Raw genomic sequence first — 19130 nt, 5'->3', positions numbered from 1 at the left:
AAATATGATTGACTAGTTAGCCATCCATTTACAAAACATACCTACAAGGAGAATGACAAATTTGACTACAAAATGTGTGTGTGTGTGTGTGTGTGTGTGTGTGTGTGAGAGAGAGAGAGAGAGAGAGAGAGAGAGAGAGAGAGAGAGAGAGAGAGAGAGAGAGAGAGAGAGAGAGAGAGAGAGAGAGAGAGAGAGAGAGAGAGATGTCAGAGCAATTATTTATTTACACCTATTAATTTAATCACATTGATTTAATTAATTAAGTCACGTATTACTCTAGTCTACTTAAGCTTAGTCTTAGATGCATATAATTAATATTTTATATTAATTATAATGTGCAAGCCTAGTTTTCTTTTCCTTAAGGGTTTCATTCACTTTTAAGGTTGAACTTTTGTACTTTTTTTTCATAACTTGGAATAAAAAATTTCTCTCACACCGTTGAAATTTTCTAAGCTCTAATTTTTCCTTCTCTAGTTTCTCTTTAGTATAGGTTATTTGCATGTAAGCATTCTTGGCGATCTATGAAGTTGGATTTCAAAAATTCTACGTGGTATCAGAGCATCCCTATTGATTTTTGGTTTAGAGATTATGAAGCCATAATTTAGAGACAAAAACCCCAAATTTTTTGAGGTATTTTCTTCAATCAAGAGGAGGTACATTTTTTTTGGGGCACTTTGGGAAAAAATAGACATTGTCATCATGCTCAGAAGGCCTGGTATAGTAAAAAATAATATAAAATTTTATTTTTGGTCATTGTAGCTTCTGGAAAAAAAATCTAGCCCCATAGAAGGCCGTACAAACATGTTTTTTGAAAAAATAAAAAAAATTATTTTTGGCCACTTTGCCAAGTGGCCACTTGGGTGCCACCCCATCACTATTGGAGTACTGTGCATGCCCAACTAGTGCTCCATCGTAGCCGGCGCACTGCCATAGTGTGGCTTGCACCTTACTGCCACTGATAGTGCCACCCCCTGACCACCTTTGCTAGTGCAATGCCACCCTCTAGCCACCTCTGCCAGCACATCACTAGTCGATGACCACTATCGATGGCACTTGGCCATTTTTTTTTTTGATGCAATTTTTTCGCATGGAATGTCAGCATTCTAGTTGTTGACATCATAATTTTGACTACCATATTTTTCTCTTGCTGATGTCATTTTTTGATGAGCTAACATTGCCTTTCTGGCTACTAACATCATCTTTTTAGCTGCTAGATATTTTTTGGCGATGGGTTGTTGATGACCATATGGTAGTTAAATTTTTCTCGTGACTTAATTTTTCTAGAGAGCTTGATTTTGGTGCAACAATTTCTTTTTGGGCATAATTTGAGCATACAGAGGTTTTTCTTCAATCTGAAAGAAGAATAAAAAAGTTGGATATGAGATGGAGATAATGATGTAGGTTTTATTGCATTAGAATTCAATTTGAGCTCCCGTTTTTGGCATTGAAGTAGAGGCTTCAGTTTCCTCCATCTCTACATCTAGCATCTAGGTCTTTTTCTTAGTTTTTGCGCTTCTAGTACTTGTTTCTTTGGTTTTTGAGGGATATATTTATACATTGTGGGGGGAGCATTTTATTTTCTATAATTTACTTTAGAATCAACCCTTCTTCTTTCATCTTCTTCTCTTAATGTCAGACCCTTCTGTGGCCTAGCTAATACCACACAACTATCACAATTGGAAAGCACACATGACTTAGCTTCTTATGTTACGTGGCTTATGGTCATGTTTGGATGAGAATCAACCTATCCTATAACACCCTTTTGAGATTATTTGACATAGGAACAAAATGGATGAAGCCATGTGATTGATTGCACTGAACATCTCTGATAGTCTACTATTTTACCTAGATGGTTTGACCACTCCTCGGGCTATTTGGACCAAGTTTCACAACTTGTTTGGCATAGTGAATAAGTTCCAAGCACTACAACTTAATGCAACATTGACTTCTTTGACACCTACCAGCTTTCCCCCCATTGAGGACTTCTTGATAAAGTTCAAACTTTTTTGTATAGTTTTTCAAGGCTGTGGGCAAAACAAAACAAATGATGAGTGTATTTTTTTGATACTCTAAAAATTGTGAGGATAGTATTAGATATTTTCTTCTACTTTCTACTCCATTATGGATGCCTTGGGTAACAAACATCAGATGCCTTCTTTTGAGACATTTTTTCATTGGTTGACAAGGGAACAGGTTAAGATCCAACAAGTAGATGCCTCTAGCTCTTCTAGCCAAGCATTGGTTGCTCAAACTTCTCAAGGGAAACCAAATAGAAAGCCAAAATGAAGAAAGATACATTGGAAACTAATTCCAAGCCTCTAGCTAACCCCTCCAAGGGTAAATCTACTTCAAAGTCTACTAAGTCTACCTCCAAAACTAAGAAGAAATTAGCTAAGACCTACAGTTTTTGTGGAAAGGATGCACATCTCATTTCTATGTGTTGGAGACATTTGGAGGCTTTAGAGGAAGCCATGCAGGAGCATCACATTTTAGCTCCTAAGTCTTCATCCTCTACAGGGAAAGGTCATGCTCTTACTAGACAAGCTATGACTTCTAGGCCTACCTAGAATCTTGATTTTAGTGCCTCTCACCATATGAAAAACACTTAGCAGTTGGTCACGTCACCTGCTCCTTGTGCTACTTCATAGATTGTTTTTGGGAACTCATCACATCTTTCAATCATGGGTTTTGGTTCTATTGCATTAGCTAGGGGTTCTCTTTAGGATGTTCTTTTTGTCCCTAACATCTAGATGAACCTATTGTCTATTTATTAGATTTGCCACTCTGGCTCTGGTAAGACAGTTGTGTTCTTACCACATGAAGTGGTTATTTGGGACTTGATTTTGTGTTGATTGTGGCTACTGGGAGTGTTGACTCTACATCTCATCTCTATAGATTTGATCGATTTGAGTCTTTGGATGACATAGGTTCTTATCTTGTAGCACATGTAGAATTAGAAAGAAGACTTTGATATGAGCATTTGGGCCATGTCAATTACAAATATCTTCAGCATATGAGCACACAGGAACTTGTTCTTAGGTTTTCCCGAATTTCTTGCACAGATGGTGTTTATCTAGGTTGTGCTCTTGGAAAATAACATAGGTATCCTTTTCCACATGGACAAGCCACTCGTTCTTTGTCACCATTAGAGTTGATTCATAGTGACCTCATGTCATTTCCCACTTCTTTTTTGGTGCCAGATATGTGCTTACTTTTATTGGTGACTTCTCCAGATGTACATGGGTGTACATTTTGAAGTATAAATTTGATGTCTTTGATTCATTTCAATTCTTTGAGACATTTGTAGAGAAGCAGTCTAGTCTTTCTATTTGAAAAATATGAATAGATAATGGGGGGAGTATGTGAACCAAGATTTCAAGGACTTTTCCCCTAAATATGGTCTTCAACATTAGCTTTTAGTGCTTTACACCCCTCAATAGAATAGTGTGGTAGAGAGAGAATATAACACTTTAGGAGATGGCTACTTATATGATCCAGTCCAGGTCGATGGATTTGTCTTTTTGGGTAGAGGTAGTTAATTATGCTAACTATATTTAGAATTGAATGCCTCACAAGGCTATTTGACAAATGACTCATGAGGAGGCTTGGTCTCATATCAAGCCTATTGTATCTTCATTCTAAGTTTTTGGTAGTGAAGCACATACATTTGTACTAGATTCTTAGAGGAGAGCAATAGTGTAGAAGAGTTGATATCTCATTTTTGTTTGATACTACAAGGATTTTAAGGCCTATAGGTTGTTTGATCTTGATTTTAGAGAGGTCCTATTTTGATGGGATATCAAGTTTGATGAGCAGCTTTTTGCAGTAGATACCCTATCTCTAGAGTCTACTTCACTTACCACTACTCCCTTATCCTTTCTAGTCTCTTTTTTGGATGATGAGGATGATGATCTTGCTAATCCCCATTTACCTCTACCATAGGATCCTCCCTAGATACCTAAATGGGCTTGAGCTAAAGTTGAGGCTAGAGGATCTCTAGTTGGTGACCCTTCCACTTCTCATTACACCCAATCTCATACTATGGGTTCTAATCTTCTTAGTTATGCTATTTTTGATGATCCTCAAACATTTGTAGTAGTGATAGGACATTCTGAGTGGGAAAGTGCAATGGAGGAGTATTCTTCTCTGATAAAGAATTATACTTGGGATCTTTATTCTCTTCCTAAGGGAAGAAAGTTAGTGTGATGCAAATGGTTGTATCATACTAAGTTTGTTGCTAATAGTTGTATTGATAAGCACAACTCACATCTTGTTACAAAGGGTTTTTCATAAGTTGAGGGTATTGATTACATTGAGACATTTTCCCTTGTTTCCAAGATGAACTCTATTCATCTTGTCTTATCCCTCATAGCTTCACAGGGATAACTCATTTTTCAAATGGATGTGAAGAGTGCATTCTTTCATGATTATCTCATTGAGGAGATTTACATGGAGTAGCCTTAAGGATTTGTGTAGGATTCCTCCTTGGTTTGAAAACTTTGGTGCTCATTTCATGGTCTCAAATAGACCCCTTAGGCTTGGTATGAGAAGATGGACTCCTTTCTACTTTCTACAACCTTCGCACACTGCCATTTCAATCCTATAGTCTACATTCAGCATCTTGAGGCTAAGGTTTTGATCCTTGTACTATATATTGATGACCTTCTTCTCATAGGTAGCTCATCTTGTATGATTCGGGATGTTCAATGAGTATTGATTGACTAGTTTGAGATGACTGATCTTGGTTTGCTACACTATTTTCTTGGTCTATAGATTATTCAGTCTTCTATTGGAATCTTTGTTTATTAGTAGAAGTATGCTCTTGAGATGCTTCGACACTTTGACATGTTTGACTACAAGTTTTCTCCCAAAACTTTTCAGTTAGGTGTCACTTTTTCTACCTCCTATACTTTTCCTTTAGTAGAGCCCACATTGTATTGGCAGTTAGTTGGTAGCTTGTTGTACCCGACCCACACAAGTCTTGATCTCTCCTTTGTAGTTGGTCTTGTCTCTCAGTTTTCACATGAGCCTCATGAGAGTCATTGGAAAGCTACCAATAATATTTCAAGATACATTTAGGGCACCCTTATGTATGGAATTCATTACACATCAGTTAGTCCTCAAACTATTGGCTACACTGACTCAGATTGGGTCGGTGATGTTGATGATTAGAAGTCTACTTTTGGATTTGTTTTTTGTGTTGACTTTGGTCCTATCACATGGTGATGCAAGAAGAAAAATTCTCACACACTTTCATCTATAGATGTTGAGTATAGAGTAGCAATGCTTGCTAGTTAGGAGATTTTATGGCTTCGGTAGTTGATGACTGAGTTTGGTTTTCCTTATGATCATCCCATTGTTTTGTGGTGTGATAATCATAGTGCTATTAATATTTCTCATAACTCATGGGAATATTAGCACACTAAACACATTGAGATTCATATTCATTTCATTTATCAGTTGATCCAAGATGGTGTTCTCTCTTTAGATTATATTCCCACTAATGTCCAAGTTGTTGACATCTTCATCAAGTCATTTGCATCGCCTCACTATCTTCAATTGTAGTCTATGTTTGGGGTTATGGAAGTTATCCTTGGAAGGTCTTGTTGAGGCCTTCCTTCCTTCATGATTTTTTAGCATATTTATTCTATCTCTTTTTGGAGAGGGTTTTTTCCCACTAGGTTTTCTCGTTTCTCTCTGGTTTATAGAGATTTCCTTGTTTTGGGTACTTTATTAGGCCTTGTTATTGGGACCCATTTTCCTACTTTCATAGCTTTGCTAGGTTAACTTTCCTCTTGAGCTTCAATTAAGTGGGGGTGTTAGAGTAATTATTTCTTTACACCTATTATTTAAATCATGTTGATTTAATTAATTAAGTCATGTATTACTCTAGTCTACTTAAGCTTACTCTTAGTTACATATAATTAATATTTTATATTAATTATAATGCACAAACCTAGTTTTTTTCCCTTTAGGGTTTTGTTCACCTTTAAGGTTGAGTTTTCATAACTTGGAATACAATTTTACTCTCACACCATTGATATTTTCCAAGCTCTACTTTTTCCTTCTCTAGTTTCTCTTCAGTATAGGTTATTTGCATGCAAGTATTCTTGGAAATCTTTGAAGTTGGATTGCATAACTTCTGTGTGTGTGTGTGTGTGTGTGTGTGTGAGAGAGAGAGAGAGAGAGAGAGAGAGAGAGAGAGAGAGAGAGAGAGAGAGAGAGAGAGAGGAATCAACATGGGGAAACACTTATCATATATTGCTATAGATTCATTATGGGATGAATGTAACACCTCAGGTAGAGTATCAATTCTTCTTTGGAGCTATAGCTTTATCTCTATTTTCTTTCACAATGCTAGTTATATATTTTAACTCCTTGACACTTGGGATAATGATGTTGTTATCTCCGACAACCCAATGTTCATGCATTTTTGTCAATTCTTCAAATCTAAAGACCTTTGATTGGAGCTTCTTTATTCCACACATAAGGACACAATAAACTTCTATGACCTCTAAAATCTTCACCACCTTGAAATTTTCTAGGTTACTAGTTTCTTCAATGAATGCTAGGAACTTAGTCTTCATCCTCTCAATGCCTACTAGCTAGATATCATTAGTGGCATATGATTTGGTATGTAGAACCTTCATATATCCAAGTATTTTTCCATAACTATTTTTATTTAATCATAAACACCCTTTAATTACTTTTCTAAGTTCACAAAGTTTTCAACTTCAAATTCTATAGGATGCTTCCAATGAAGCAATGGTTCTTGACTTGATATAAGGATTCCATGTCTCACAAAAACATTAGTCTTCATATCAATGACCTCTTGTAATAAGGCCAATTTTTTTGATAAGCCTGTTGATTCACTCCTCATTCACACTTGGTGACTTAGCACTATCTCTCTCAATTTATCTGTGTCTAAGAATAGATTTTCAAGGTTTACTTAGAGTGGGGGACCTTGGGAATTCAATTCTTCAATCCATTCATGACCAAGCTAACCAAATTTCCTCCCATGTTGTAGCTAAGTCAATAGATTTTTTTATTCCTCTACACTTGGGTTAAAAGTACTACTAGATGTATCACCAAGTGTTGCTCTAATGTAATCCATTAATTCTTTGTTTGAGGCCTTCAATACCTTTTTCTCTATCCTTAACTCCTATAACATATCTTTAGTCTTCACATTTTTTGATTTCTAGATGTTGACCATAGAATCATGAACTAGAATACTCATATTAATAGTTTTGATTTGGAAATAAATTGGAGTTAACTCATGAAACCTACCCTCCTTTTGAGGTTCTACAATCTCCACAAGCATGTGTCCACTAGTTGCATCAATTGATAGTGCTGCTAATTTCTTCTATTTCTTTACATTCTTTAACACTATTTGGTGTTGAATTTATTTTTGATGTAATTCAAGGTAGGATTATCCCCAAAGGAGATTTCCTAGCCCCCAAAAATATATCCACACGATGGAAAAACAACAACAAGAAATAACAATGCAAGATCTGATAGCAAATTACAATAATTATTTATAAAATATAACTGATTACATTCAATATGCCCAACTATAAGGCCTTTTGAATTAGGGCTAAATACAAACAAAAATTACAAAATTATTTCTACAAGATCCAACAAGATTAAACTTACAACCAATCTCAGCTAGCCCATATTTGTAACATAACAACAATATGAAAGAAACCACCAAGGAAATCTAAACTTGTACTCACAAGCCTATAAGGCAATCTCCTTGTTTTCTAGCCATAGCCCTAGCTCTTATCCAAGATCCAAGTATAAATGACCTCACATTCAGCACCCTATTCACACATTGACAACTTCATCATAATCCTATTGTAAACTACCTCACATTTGGCACTCAGTCCACAGACTAAGCAGAACTCACCCTTCAATTGCTCCCACATTCACTTCTCCTCAAAATGAATGAATGAAAGACTCCAAAAGACCCCCTAATTATACCCAACTAAGCCACAAGCTGGCCTATAACACAAATTAAATTCCCATACATAAATTAAATGCCACAAGTTGGCCTCCAATAGAAATTAAATGCCTAAAATCGATATTTGAGTAAAATCATGATATCTCCTAGCTTTGATTGAATTATAAATTACACTTTGAACTATAGGTATTATTTTAGGTCCTCCAAAACCAATTAAATGTGAAGCCTCTCATTCATTAAGGATAATTAGTCATATAGCCTACAATAGGCACCCAGAAACCAGAAAACACAATTCCAACAAAAAGGTAAAAAAGTTCAAACCTCAACTTAATCCATTCAAACTCTATACAATCATGAGGAAAGATTATCCAATGTGTCTCCAACACATCCCCAACCATGAAAAAATATCTCTACAAAAATCCAAGATCAATTCTCCTCAATGCTTAACCAAAATCCCTCCAAACATGTAGGATTGCAAGCAAACCCAAGAATCTCCTGCATTAGGCTCCCCAGGTAAATAGAAAAGTGTGTCCCACACTTTGATACCCAAAGAAAGAGAAACAAACATCTTCATCTTCACCAAGGGATTCCACTCCAATAGGGATGAGAAAACCAATCTGCACATCATCCACATCTATATCTTTTTGTCAAACATGAAAATATCAACCACCCAATCATCATGCTCAATCTCAGGAACAAATTGAACATAATGCTTCATCACCAAATTATCATCCACATCAACCACTAGTGAATCAACACTATTAGAAAAAAAATACATATTAACAAAAATATGTAGATCTCCATCAACACATTCCAAACTCTTAACACCAACAACCTCATTTCTCACAACAAGATGCTCTGCAACACACAACTCATCACCAAAAACAACTAGATCATCTACAACCAAGTGCTCTACAAGTTCCATGTTAGATCCAATCAACTAACCATGAAATAAAATGTCTATCCTAGTACCAACAAGGTCAAAAATATCTCTAGTAACAACCTCTAGCTACTTTGCAAGTTTTGTTTTAGACTTCACAAACTAATCAACATAACCAACCTCTTCCTCCTTGACCTTGTCATTCCATTGTGTTCTTTCCATTGTCTCTCATGAACAAGTCTCTTAACCAGCCAAACAAATCTCTTTTGGATCAGTAGACTCCAGCTTCACAAACATCTACAAAATGCCTTCCTCATCCTATCCTTATCTTGATCAGCTAAACTAGTTTCTAATTGATCAACCAAACTAGCTTCAAACCAAGTAGACATCTTAGAAACATTCCTCTCCACCACATCAAGGAGATTTTAACTTGTCTCAAGGTCTAATCCTCTTGGAGCCATCTACCAAGATCTTTGTAAACCTTCTGCAATAAATCCTTCCCATGCTCCTTGTGACAGCCTTGAATTGTTTGCAAGTCAGATTGCAACCTGCCACCTCACATGACTAATCAAGAACCACATCACAAGTCCAAGACCATGGATTTGCAATCCAAAAACTCTCTACAATCATGCCTCAACAAGATCAGTCTTCCATCTTTGCATCCATCAGTCCATCTATAAGCCCTTTGTAATTGCAATTCAAAACTACAATCTTCCACCTCGCAACCAAGAGATCTAGTACTCTAGAAAGACAATCCATTAATAGATCAAGATCAAATCAGATCTACTTCTCCAACCCAAGTCCTGGTGCAAACTACCTCAGCTTTGGCTATTTATCTACACACTTAGAAACAATTGCACTTTGATACCACCTAATGTAGTGCAAGGTAGGAGTATCCCCAAAGGAGATGTCTGATCCCCCAACAATATAACCACATAGCAGAAAGACAATAACAAGAAACAATAATGCAAGATCTAATACCAAATTTTAGTAATTGTTCATAAAATATAATTGATTACATGCAATATGCCTAGTTGTAAGGCCTTTTGGGTTAGGGTCAACTACAAACAATAATTTAAAAAATATTTTTGCAAGATCCAACAAGATTCAACTTACAACCAATCTCAGCTAGCCTAGATTTGTAATATAATAGCAATCTAGAAGAAACCACCAAGGAAATATAAACTTGTGCTCACAACCCCACCAAGTAATCTCCTCATTTTCTAGCCATAGCCATAGCTCTTCTCCAAAATCCAAGTGTCAACTACCTCACATTTGGCACTTTGATGGAGATGTGGGTATGAGCACCTGATGCAACACAAGGCAAGAGTATCCCTAAAGGAGATGTCCTAGCCCCTAGTAATATAACCACACAATGGAAACAGAATAGAAAGAAACAACAATGAATGATCTGATACCAAATTACAATAATTTTTCATAAAATATAACTAATTACATGCAATATGCCCAACTATAAGGCCTTTCAGGTTAGGGCCAAATACAAACAACAATTACAAAATTAGTTCTACAAAAAATAAGATCTAACTTACAACTAATCTCAACTAGCCTAGATCTATAATATAACAACAATATGGAAGAAACCACCAAGGAAATATAAAATTGTGCTCACAAGCCCACCAAGAAATCTCCTTGTTTTCTAGCAACAACCCTATCTCTTCATCAAGATCCAAGTGTAGACTACCTCACATTCAACACTTTGTCCACACGCTTGCAACTTCATCACAATCTTGTTGTAAACTACCTCACATTCATTGCTCTGTCTATTGACTCAAGAAAACTTGGCCTTCAGCTACTCCCACATTCACTCCTCCTTTGAATGAATGAATGAATAAAAGACGCAGGCCTCCAATAGAAATTATATGCCCAAAATTGATCTTTGAGTAAAATCATGATATCTCCTAGCTCTAATTTATTTAGAACTCATGCTTTGAATTATAGGTGTTAATTTAGGTCCTCTACAACCCGTTAAGTGTGAAGCCTCTCATTCATTAAGGATAAATGTTTATATGGTATGCAATAGGCACCTAGAAACCAGAAAACACAGTTCTAGTAGCAAGGTAAAAACAATTCAAACTTCAACTCAATCCATCCAAACTCAATGAAATAATGAGGAAAGGTTATCTAATGTTCCTCTAACACATCCATAACCATGAAAATATAGCTCCACCAAGATCCAAGCTTGGTGCTCCTCAACACTTAACCAAAATCCCTCCAAACATGCATGATTGCAAGCAAGCCCAAGATGCTCCTGCATCACTTATGCAATTAGATCCTTAGATGGAGAACTTTCCTAGCATCCCCTTTTCTTTCTATCAAAATTCTCTTCCAACCAAGCTTTATTTGAAAGGACATTGAGTGTAGATTGCAAGGATGATTGATCAAAGAGTTTCCTTGCAACTGGGGGTGTCACCTTGCTCCTGCTAGTAAATGGAAGGGTAGTTTTCTTAGTAAAATATAAGGCTAATGTCTTACCTTTCTTAGATTTTCCTTTCTCTTGAATATCCAAAGGATTGTTTTCACCATTGATATTAAAGATTGGTGCTAGGGAGGTAACCATTACTATCGATATCTCCTTCTTTTTCTCCTTATCTTTCTCTACATCTTCATCTCCAAAGTTTTTGGTGTCTGGTAGATATCCTCCTCCATGGGTTGGAAGGACTTGAATTTTCATTTCAAGAGGTTTCTCTCCTTCTCCACCATTAGCTTGCATTGGTCTAGTTGATGTTGATGTTGTTGTAGTGGTGGAAGTGGCTACTGATGGGAACTAAGCTACTCTAGATGCTACTTCAATAGATAAACTTGAGGCTCTAGTTCTCTTTTTCCATTCTTTGTCCCATTCTACCCATTCATCTATTCTCTCGATGATGCCATCCATCACGAATTCCATTGTATAAATCACAAGAACTTTAGGTAGAATTGACACCGTGGGAGTTTTCTTGATCTTGTCATAGGTAGTGGGACTCATGTAAGAACCATCATCTATAATATCACTAACATCAACCTTGTCATTATACAATTTAATCTAATTAATTATCAGTCTAGACAAATATTTCTCTCTAGTTTGATATTCATTATGAATTCTTGCCCATTAATCTTCTATATTTAGAATGTGTCTATGAGTATAGCTAAGCTTAAGATGGTCTTTTACTAAACTAATAGGGTCATACTGGGGTCTTATAACTTCATAGTTTATTAATTGAATTTTATTCATAAAGACCTCAATTAGATTTTAGGCATCAGACCTAGAAGCACAAGAATAGAGCCCTACTATAAGTGGAAAATAAATATCAACTATCCTTTTACATTAGAGCATAAGGTATTATCCTCTAATGTTTGTCTACATAATTCAATAAGTACTACCTTATCCTCTGGATACTTGGGATGTGTCTTCAAAAATCAATTGAAAGCACCAATCTTTATGTAGGAGAAATATGGAAATTGAATTAAATAACATATTAATTGGCTTACTACAAATATGGCTTCAGCTAAAAACCTCTGCTTAGGGAATCCTTTTAATTCCTAGCATAGCCTCATGGTGAAGGCATCATTCACCTTCACATATTCCTCAAATATCTTCTCCATCTGCATAGATGGATATAATTCATACACTTTGGTATTCTCATCAAAATATTCAATAAAAGGAAAAATAGGCCATAAATGATGTGAGGAAAGGGCATATATTAGATAGGAAGACATATAGAACTATTTAAATGACTTACCCAAATTAAGCCATGAGGCAAGCTCATCCTAGATTATATGAACCTAGCTAATTTGTAATTAATTAGCACAAATGACTTGAACCAAGAAAAAGAGGTTCTCTATTAAATCCAAGACCTTTTCCTTTACCTTGAATCTTAGAAATAGAGCCAATATATCCACAATTTACCTCTTTAGATCAGTTCCAAAAAGAAGCCTTGGCATTTATTTTTCTTACTTCAAGGAGTCTTGAACCATGATCTTTTAATATCTCCTCTCCTATACATCTTATTTTCATTAAACATTGATGCAAAGGATCCAAAATCAATATCACAATATTCCTCCTTTACTAAAATTTTGAATGCAGACTACAACAACTCTCTATTCACTAAAAGCATAATGGAGTGATTAGGAAATAAAATATGCTTTCTCTCTAGATTGTACCTTTCAATGCATTCCTTTACCAATCCTATTGCTTGCATAGCCATGGGAAACTTGAACACTTCAACTAATCTACTCTCCTTTACCTTCTAAGTGATTAGATGAATGGGTTGAGCATTCAATCTTCTATGTAAGTCACCAAAATCAAAGAATTTGATAGATGTATTAGTGTAGTTTTTTAGTTCACTTTCTAGCCCAACTGGATGATAATTCCTAGCTGGTCTGACTACCATTTTCTTCTATTTTACACAAAAATATCAAAGCCTTAGAATATTTGCATAAAATAGTCGTTAAGAAGTGAGGAACTCTGTTAGGCTAAAATCCAATCATATAGATTTGAGAATTTGAACTTTGGTACCATTGGAATGAAATAACTCACATCTAATGACATAACTATTGGATTTACATTTAATTAGAAGGATCAATAGTCTTGGAACTAATATTAAGCCTACTACCATCACATCTTGCAACTCCAAATAAATAAACTTACTTTAATCTCCTGGAGTAGTGAGTTAATCTCTATTGTGAACCCCTTTATAGTCAAATCTTTATGAAATATACTTTTTTTACTAAGAAATATGGATCATTATTGTGCATAAAAATCATTAAGCATGGGAAAGGAAGAAATATACTATCTCTCCACATGCTAATATTTTTATAAATGTGAACTTGATGGATGGGCAGTTGTGTGAATTTGATTCTATAGATTAGGCATTAAGGTTTTGAAAAAGTGGCTATAGCCAATTTAAAAAATGATTCAAGAGTTATGGCCTTCTAAATTTGGACTGACCAAAATATCCAAAATAAAATTCAGAGGTGTATTTGGCCCAATCTATATGTATTATTAGGGTCTATTGGCCTAGGTATTAAGTTTGAGTGTCTAGAACCTTCCCGAGTTGCATAAAATTGTCTATATAAGAAATGCCCAAACATTAAGTAGGACAACTCTAGGTGATAGTTCATAGTTTTTTCTTGTAAATTACTTTACTAAAGGTGCCCATGTGGGTTAGCATATTGTAATTCTAAATTCTATAATTCCATATATATGGTGATAATAAGAAACCCATATTTTGTTCTCGCAAATTGTTGTTGTTTCTTTGTTTTTGTTATGTATTTATGGTACTAAGGGAAGCACCCTTCATCAAGTGGTACCAAAGCTAGAGTTCTTGAGTGTGTGTAGAGATCATTAACTATAGGTTGGGATGAATGTGTACATAGATCACTAACTTTTAGACAATTTTCAATAGGTTTCAACAGAACCACAAAGATGCCTCCATGAAGAGAGAATAGTGAAAGAGTCGTAGGTGTTACACCTAAGGGTTTTTGCACCCTCTAGAGTAAAATGCAACCATTGCAAGAAAAAATGTGTAGAGAAATGAATCTATCCATAGGAGATGACAAAATTGAAGTTAAGAGAGAAGAAGAAAATGTTGATCAAGCCATAGAAGATGAAGTTTTGAACCCATAGGAGGAAAATATTTTTAAAGCCATTTCTAAGATTGGAAAAAAACCTAAGTTTTATGTTCCACATTTTTAGGAAATCTTAACATAGCGGAATTGATCAATTGGATTAATGAATTGGAATAGTACTTTGAATATGAAGATATTGAAGATCTAGATAGGGTCAAGTTTGCGAAGGCCAAACAATACAGTAACACAAAGATCTGGTAGTAGGAGATCTAGTTGGAGAGAAATAGAATAGGGATGGAAAAAATCAGTAGATGGGATCAAATGACAACTAAGATGAAGAGAAAATTCATTCCCATGGAATATGATCTTTCTTTACTAAATAAAATGCAAGGGTTGAAGTAGGTGAGAAAAGATGTTCAAGAGTATACCGAAGAGTTCTACCATGTTCTCATTAGAACAAGCCTAACTCAAGCTAAAAATGACAAAGTTTCCTATTATCTTAATGGGTTAAGGTTGAGCATTCAGGACAAGCCAAGTCTAGTTTAAATGACCAATATTGAGGAGGCATACCATTTTTCCCTAAGAGTTGAGGAGAAGCTAACTAACATGAATAGTAGATGAGGTAGTGGTGGAAAATCTGGCAGATGGTCTTATGGAGGCCAAATTATGATCAAAAGAATAAGGATGAGGAAAGAAGCAGTAGTCAAAACCAAAGGGAAAATAATTAAAATTATTTCCATGTTCAAAAAAAAAAATATTAGGGAGGAAAAGGACCAAGAGGGAAAGGATCTAGAAGAGGGGGTTTCCATGGCAAATGTTTTCACTATGGAGAAGAAAGGCATAGAGAACTTGAATGTTCCTAACATCATAAAATATCACAAAGCAAGAATGATGTAAATAACCATAGCATCAAATCCAAGTATCCATAATCCAATAAGTCCATCATATAATCATAAAATGAGTATATGTTTGAATACAAAATAACTAGATATCATCATAAACCATCATGTCACTTCAATAACCATCATCATGCAAATATGATCAAACTGAACAACATAGCATTTGACATCTATGATACTAGCAATCAAAATATAAAATCTAACCATTAAGTCATTTTGAATGTCCTCAAACATGAGTATCAAAGTATATCTTGAATCCAAAATATAAAAAGGTACATAATGCAAATACGTGAGGCACTACATCCTCTCCCTCTAGGCATAGGCTTACTCATAGAAGCCTACAAAAAGATAAGGTCATAAATCTCTCAACCTTGTAGCATATTCCTAAGTGCTAAAAATCTATGCCTTGGGTCCCATTGGACCCTTACCTTCTCTATATTCCAACCTCTATGGGTCAGCCTCCAATGTTGAAGGATATGAATGGGCTCGAAGGAAAGTTTCCCATCCTCCACTTGCAAAGCATCCCAATCAAGTACATTGGTCACATTGAGAATATACTACCTCAAAAAATAAACTTATAAAACTTCATGAATGGGTGATAAGCTTGGTGGAAATGTTAGTCGATAAGAAATAGGACCAATTCTATCAAGGATCTCAAATAGTCTTACAAAAATTTGATGCCAACTTAGAGCCTTTCCCATAACGAATAGGGATCTTCTGTGGATACACTCTCAAAAAAACCTAGTCACCCACTAAAAGGTGATGATCCAACCTATGGGCATTTGCATACTTCTTCAACCTAGCTTGAGTGGTAACCAAATGCTCTCTAATATGAACAACATATAATGTTTGGGCCTAAAATCACTCTATTGTCCAAATGATCCTAAATCAAATGTGTATGACATGGTCTACCATACAAGGCCTAAAAAGGTGACATGCCAAGAGAACCATGGTACCCATTACTATAGGAAAATTTAACAAGGTACATATAGTCCTCTCACTTCACTTTCCTATCCATCACATATATGCAAAGCATGTATTCTAGATCCTAGTTCACTCTTTCTATCTAACCATCAATCTCTGGGTGGTAAGCCAAACAAAAATTGATTTTAATGCCAAAAGTATGTTAGAGAGATGTCCAAAGTGATGAGTAAAAACTAGATATCTATCCAATATAATCCAATGAGCGATTCCATGCAATCAAATACTGTCCTCCAAGACAACATGTGCGACTTAAGAGGTTGTTTAGGATGCCCTCATGGGTGAAAATGTGCTACCTTGGCCTACTTGTCCACTGTCAACATGATATAATCATGTCATCATGATGACATAGGCAACCCTATGATAAAATTGATGGATTTAGTGTCCACTTCCACTTTGGAATGGTATGTAATTGCAAAAGGCCTATCATATGTTGATGTTCTACCTTCACTCTCTCACATTGAAGACATAAAACAACAAAATAAAAAACATTATACCTCATCCCTACCCAAAAGTACAACTATCTAAGGTTGGCATGCATCTTCTTGATGTACGGATGTGTGAAATATGTTCCACAATGTGCTTTTGACAAAATCAAGGTATGAAAATCACTAGACACTAGCACATAAATGTGCCACAAGTATTGCAACAATCCATCATACTAAAAAACTCCATTCAAGGGTATGGCTAGACTCAATCTCTTCTCTCTCCTCTTGATACCATGTGTCACTAGGCAAGGCGTCCAAGATATGGCCTTGCAATTCTACTCCCAATGACAAAATTGATATCTCATGTTGTCTCCCACTCAAGGCATCTACAAAAACATTCTTTTTCCCTTTGTTGTAGTAAACATCAAAATCATATTCACATAGGAACTCCATCCAACAATATTTTTGTGTATTCAAATTTGGCTAAGTAAAGATATACTTTAAGCTATGATGATCACTATACAAATCAAACTTGTGTCCCAAAAGGAAATGTCTCTAGAACACAAGCATGTGCACAATGGCCACAAGTCTCAAATCAAGGGTGGTATAGATAAGCTTATGTCCCTTGAGTTTACTAGACTCATATGCAATAACATGACTATCCTGCATCAAAATTCCACCCACACCTTCTAATGAAGCATCTATGTAGACCATAAGATCACCTATAGAATTAGGCATTGCAAGGATTGGTGCAATTGTCAATCACTCCTTAAGAGCTTTAAAAGATGATTCATATAGATCTGACCAAAAAAATTTCTTCCTTTTCTACTAAAAATAAGTGATGGGTTGAGCCACATGTGAGAAATCCTTCACAAATTGATGGCAATAATCTGCTAATCCCATGAAACTATAAACCTCAAGAAAAATTTTTAGTGTTAGCCAATCCATGATAGCTCACATTTTCTCTAGTCCATTCCAATAACATCACCTATGATGATGTTCCCCAAATACTTCACCTCATACTAGAAGAATTCACATTTACCCAAGTTTCCATATAACTAATAGTCTCATAAACACTACAAAAACTAGTGTAAATGGACCTTGTGCTCCTTAAGAGTCTTAGAATAGATTAATATGTTAGAAATAGGGATTAGTAAGATGGGGGTGTGAATCAATTATTTACAAACTTTAGTCACCAACTAGATATTATTTCTTACTTTAAACTATGCATAACAAAGCAATAAAGTAATGTTGAACAGTAATAGTAACAATGCATAAAGATAACTCCTAACACCATATATTGTTAACTAGGGAAACCTTGGCCAAGGGAAAACCTTGGTGGGGATGATACCCACTAGTTAATATACTAATATATAAGTTTCTTGTTAGAGGATGGACCCTATTAGGAGTCAATGAGAAAACTGAGTATAAGGAATCCTTGTTAGGAGACTTTGAATCCTTGTTAGGAGATTCCAATCTTGTTAAGAGTTGTTGTAAAGTAAATGCAAGATGAGCTCACTGCCAAAACATGTGCTTCTAATTACAAGAAAAGCTCACTACTCAAACACGTAATCAAAAATTTTGAATATAAGTATTGTATCTTCTTCCTTGACTAACCTCTAATCTTTAGCTTCATCTTGCATCACAAAATCACTTATACAAAACTTTTCATATATCACTTTCACAAAAGTTTGCATGCAATTGCTCAACATTTCAATTACATGATAGCATGCCTCTTATTGAAAAATGTTCTTTGGATAAATACCATTCCTTTATGAAAATTTTTGTTGGATCAGCTAAGAACATAATCCACTTTTCCAAGTTAGAGTAAAAATCTAGGATGTTGGCCCTAATTGGACAAGTAATTATCTTGTAAAAAAAAAATCATTTCCTTCAATTTCACTGTCCTCTTTCATTAAAACATGATTATCTTTGTTTTTTATAGTTTGTAATGACTTCCAAGGTTATATGCATCATCAAAAACATGTATACTATCTCCATCTAACCTTTTTATTCATAATATGATGTCAACAACAAGTTATAATTAAAATAATACACTGTTGTAAACCAAATTCTATAGTTAGACAATTTTCTAATTACCAAACACTAAGCATCTTTATTTTTAAGGTTTCCTATAGGAATGTACATCATATATTTCCATAAATTTAAAAATTACATATCTCTATTAGCCAATTGTCAACAATCTCCCCCTTTGGCAATGATGGCAACAAAATAGGGAAAATTGGCTAAGTAACAAAAACTACATAAATAGTATAATAATATTGCATCTATTACATTTGTCCATTTTGACATATGCTCCCCCTTATAATATACTTTAAAATATTTATCTTCCTTAGATTTACATCTACCCTTAACAATTTTAACAATTTTCATGTGTACTTCTTTGCCCCTTT

This window comes from Cupressus sempervirens, chromosome 8 (assembly GCF_028749045.1).
Source record: "Cupressus sempervirens isolate cs-2001-9-10 chromosome 8, ASM2874904v1, whole genome shotgun sequence".
Taxonomy (NCBI): domain Eukaryota; kingdom Viridiplantae; phylum Streptophyta; class Pinopsida; order Cupressales; family Cupressaceae; genus Cupressus; species Cupressus sempervirens.
The sequence above is the reverse complement of the archived record's forward strand: the minus strand, read 5'-3'. Positions refer to the sequence as shown.